Here is a 5,176-nt window from a genome sequence, read left to right as displayed (position 1 = left end):
CTAGCGACTGCCAAGCATGCCAAATGTGAGCACAGGCATGTTGCAAGAAGAGCCAGAGCCCACATATGCAATTGCAAAGAGCAAATTTATTTAGTTACCTCGCTACTGGGGGATCTCCGCGGCAGCAACTAAGCTCCTGGGCAGAGGTGACACAAGCAGAGATGCAGGCACTGCAGAATTCGGCCCTAATAGAAGATCACTGGGCCTGCTGCATTCACCTGTATTTCAAGGTTCAGAGCAGACGCAGCCTCCTGGTACGCTCTGCTCTTTCTCACAACAAAGCAGGAATCTCAGGTATAATGATAAGGTGCCTTAGAGTTTCCCACAGGTCTATGTTATCTAACAGAGAGGTTCTACTTGTCAAGCACACAAGGTCAGTAAAACAATTAGTGTGATGTATGTGTTTTCTCTATACCCCAGCTGCAAGTCACTTGAGCATGTTTACATTTCTCCTCCTCACTGTTCTTCTGCAACCCCCATACAAAGGCCAAGTGCAAGGTCCTGCACATGGGTCAGGGCAATCCCAAGCACAAATATAGGCTGGGTGGAGAATCGATTGAGAACATCCCTGAGGAGAAGGACCTGGGTGTGTTAGTTGATGAGAAGTTCAACATGACCTGGCAATGTGTGCTTGCAGCCTGAAAACTAACCGTATCCTGCATCAAAAGAAGCATGACCAGCAGGTTGAGGGAGGTGATTTTCCCCTTCTACTCCGCTCTCATGAGACCCCACCTGGACTACTGTGTTCATCTCTGGGGCCCCCAATATAAGAAGGACATGGACCTGTTGAAGTGAGTCCATAGGAGGGCCACGAAGAGGATCAGAGGTCTAGAGCATGTCTCCTATGAAGACAGGCTGAGAGCGTTGGTGTTGTTCAGCCTGGAGAAGAGAAGGCTCTGGAGAGAGCTTACGGCAGCCTTCCAGTACCTAAAGGGGGCCTACAAGAAAGTTGGAGAGGGACTTTTTACAAGGGCATGCAGTCCTGAAGGACAAAGGAATCCAGGAAGTCTGGTCTCTCGTCAACAAGGAAATCTTAGAGGCGCAGAAGCAGGCTGTCCCCATGTGCCAAAGGGTGAGCCATTGAGGAAGAAGGCCGGCCTGGCTGAATAGAGAGTTTTGTCTGGAACTAAAAATAAAAGGAGAATTTATAACCTTTGGAAGAAGGGGCAAGCTACTAAAGAGGAATGCAAGAATGCCATGAAGTTATGCAGGCAGAAAATTAGAAAGGCCAAAGCCCAACTAGAGCTGAGCCTAGCTACTGCTGTAAAAGGTAACAATAATTTTTTCTGTAAAATATATTCAGGAACAAAAGGAGAGCTAAGGAGAATCTCCATGGTCTGGGGGATGCGGAGGGGAACATAATGAGAGGATGAGGGAAAGGCTGAGGTGTTAAATGCCTTCTTTGCCTCAGTCTTCTAATAGTCAGTTGTGCTCCAGGTACCCGGATCCCTGAGTCGGAAGACAGGGGTGGGGAGCAGAGGGAAGCCCAAATAATATAAGGGGAAAAGGTTAGTGACCTGCTACACCCACATGTCTATGGGGACAGATGGAATACACCCAAGGGTGCTGAGGGAGCTGGCAGAGGTGATCACTACGCTACTTTCCATTATCTATCAGCAATCCTGACTAACTGGGGAGGGCCCAGCTGACTGAAAGTTGGCAAACTTGATGCCCATCTACAAGAAGGGCCGTAAGGAGGATCTGGGGAATTACATGCCTGTCAGTCGGACCTCGGTGCTGGGGAAGGTCACGGAGAAGATCATATTGAGTGTTATCACACGGCACAGACAAGACAACCAAGCAATCACGCCCAATCAGCATGGGTTTATGAAAGGCAGATCCTGCTTAACCAACCTCATCTCCTTCTATGACAAGGTGACCTGCTTATTCGAGGAGGGAAAGGCTGTGGATGTTGTGTATTTAGAATTCAGTAAAGCCTTTGACACCATATCCCACAGCATTCTCCTGGAGAAGTTGGCAGCTCATGGTCTGGACCGGCATACTCTTTGCTGGGTAATGAACTGGCTGGATGGCAGGCCCAAAGAGTTCACAGAATCACAGAATGTTAGGGATTGGAAGGGACCTCAAAAGATGATCTAGTCCAATCCCCCTGCCGGAGCAGGAACACTTAGATGAAGCTACATAGGAATGTGTCCAGGCGGGTTTTGAATGTCTCCAGAGAAAGAGACTCCACAACCCCCCTGGGCAGCCTGTCCCAATGTTCTGTTACCCTCACTGAGAAGAAGTTTCTTCTCAAATTTAAGTGGAACCTCTTGTGTTCCAGTTTGAACCCATTGCCCCTTGTCCTATCATTGGTTGTCACCAAGAAGAGCCTGGCTCCATCCTTGTGACACTCACCCCTTATGTATTTGTAAACATTAATAAGGTCACCCCTCAGTCTCCTCTTCTCCAAACTAGAGACCCAGCTCGCTCAGCCTTTCCTCATAAGGGAGATGTTCCACTCCCTTAATCATCTTTGTTGCCCTGCACTGGACTCTCTCCAGCAGTTCCCTGTCCTTCTTGAACTGAGGGGCCCAGAACTGGACACAATATTCCAGATGTGGTCTCACCAGGGCAGAGTAGAGGGGAAGGAGAACCTCTTTCAACCTACTAGCTTTGAGCGGCGGAGGAACACGCAGGTCGACTCAATATGAGTGATAAAGCATAGTTCGATTTATTAGCCCGAATAGCATATACTTATACAGTTCACGATAATTATGCATTCCTGTCACCTACTAATTGGCTTAAGCTCTAACAGTCACATTTGCATGGTCCTCCTACTTGCAGCTGCTAGCTATGCTTATTCTACATTCTTGTGCTGTTGAAAGCTGTTTGTGAAACTCTGCCAAGGTCTCAGTGACCTTGCTGATTTTACTGAAACAGTCAGCGGTTCCCACTGCGGCCTAGTCTTGCTACTTATGGTAAGGCCTTCAGAACAGGCTCTGCTTGTACAACTGCTCTGCAGACCCATGTCCCTTATTTTTAAGCCATTCTCCAACAACTAGCCACCCCCCTTCTAATATACCCCAGGATGCCATTGGCCTTCCTGGCCACAAGGGCACAGTGCTGGCTCATGGTCATCCTGCTGTCCACCAGGACCCCCAGGTCCCTTTCCCCTACACTGCTCTCTAACAGGTCCTTCCCCAACTTATACTGGAACCTGGGGTTGTTCCTACCCAGATGAAAGACTCACTCAGTTGTGGTGAATGGAGTCAGATCCAGTTGGTGGTTGGTCACGAGTGGTATTCCCCAGGGCTCAGTATTGGGGCCAGTTCTGTTTAATCTCTTTATCAATGATCTGGATGAGGGGATTGAGTGGACCCTTAGTAAGTTTGCAGATGACACCAAATTGGGTGGGAGTGGTGATCTGCAGGAGGGTAAGAAGGCTATACAGAGGGATCTGGACAGGCTGGATCATTGGGCTGAGGCCACTTGGATGCAGTTCAACAAGGCCAAGTGCTGGGTCCTGCACTTGGGTCACAACAACCCCAGGCAGCGCTACAGGCTTGGGGAAGAGTGGCTGGAAAGCTGCCTGGAAGAAAAGGATCTGGGGTTGTTGATCGACAGCTGGCTGAATATGAGCCAGCAGTATGTCCAGGTGGCCAAAAAGGCCAGCGGCATCCTGGCTTGTATCAAGAACAGTGTGGTCAGCAGGACTAGGGAAGTGATTGTGCCACTGTACTCAGTGCTGGTGAGGCTGCACCTTGAATGCTGTGTTCAGTTTTGGGCCCCTCATCATAAGAAGGGCATTGAGGTGCTAGAGGGCAGAGAGCAACGAAGCTGGTGAGGGGCCTGGAGCACAAGTCTTATGAGGAGTGGTTGAGGGAACTGGGGCTGTTTAGCATGGAGAAAAGGAGGCTGAGGGGAAACCTTATTGTTGCCTACAACTACCTGAAAGGAGTTTGTAGCAGGGAGGGTGTTGGTCTCTTCCCACGAGTAGCGAGTGATAGGAGAAGAGGAAATGGCCTCAAGTTGTGCCAGGGGATGTTTAGACTGGATATTAGGAAAAAATTCTTCACGGATAGGGTTGTCAGGCATTGGAACAGGCTGCCCAGGGAAGTGGTGGAGTCACCATCCCTGGAGGTGTTTAAAAGGCGCTTAGACAAGGTTCTTAGGGACATGGTTTAGTGCTAGAGTTAGGTTATGATTTGACTCGATCATCCTGAGGGTCTCTTCTAACTGAAATGATTCTGTGATTTTATTATTCTAAATGTTTAAGTCACAAACAATCTTATAGCTTATAGTTATAACATTTAAAAGCATTTATTTTTTTCTAAAAAAAGTTTATTTTCTACAAGGAGGAACAATAGGAAAAATTGTTTTCCACATAGTTTTCTTTGTCCATAAGGACATATTCAGCACCAAAACTAAACAAAGAAACAAACAAAATATATATATACAAACAGCCATATAATACAATCTATAAAGCAAGCATTTAATATTGTATTTTGTTTCTCCAGTACTGGTATTTTACTTTTTTGTGTAATTCATATCAAGATTCTATATCAAATGTTGGGCTACAACTATGAACCTGTAATGCCTCTGAACAGCTAACAAAAATGTTTAAATGAGAAGTCTTTATTTGATAAGGTTTTAGAATTTTTCACTCTGATCACAGTCTGTGATTCAATGTCAATTACTACAACTGTTTCGTTTGTAGTTTTCCATTATACTGGGATAAATATTTTAACGCTACGTATATCAGTGATTGTTCCCTAGTCTGTGAAAACAACAAAAAAGAAAAAAAGTAAAATCACCAAATGCCCTTTTATATGCCAACAATCTTATCAACTTTTAATTTTTTGTCTGGTTGGAGAGGATAGAGAAGGAAGGGACATTCACAAAATTGGCCAGCATAAGACATCACCCAATTTCCAGTTCTTGCTTATCAAAGCCCAGACCTTTGAATTGAATCACTTAAAACGTGACTCTTATTTTAACCAGCTTGTCATAATTTTTGAATAATGAAATATCTTTCATGTTCTCATAAAGGCCACTTATGGAAAAGCCTATTTTGTCATATTTATGAAGCCTTTAAAGTAAGGCAGAACATTTTAAGAATGAGCACAATGCAGGAACACCAGCTTTCCCTCTCCTCCTCCTTTCTGAGCTGGTTTATTGCACAAGGATATACACAATGGATTAGTTTTTAAGTACTCAGAATCAGACCTGCCTC

This window comes from Patagioenas fasciata, chromosome W (assembly GCF_037038585.1).
Source record: "Patagioenas fasciata isolate bPatFas1 chromosome W, bPatFas1.hap1, whole genome shotgun sequence".
Classification (NCBI taxonomy): Eukaryota; Metazoa; Chordata; class Aves; order Columbiformes; family Columbidae; genus Patagioenas; species Patagioenas fasciata.
The sequence above is the reverse complement of the archived record's forward strand: the minus strand, read 5'-3'. Positions refer to the sequence as shown.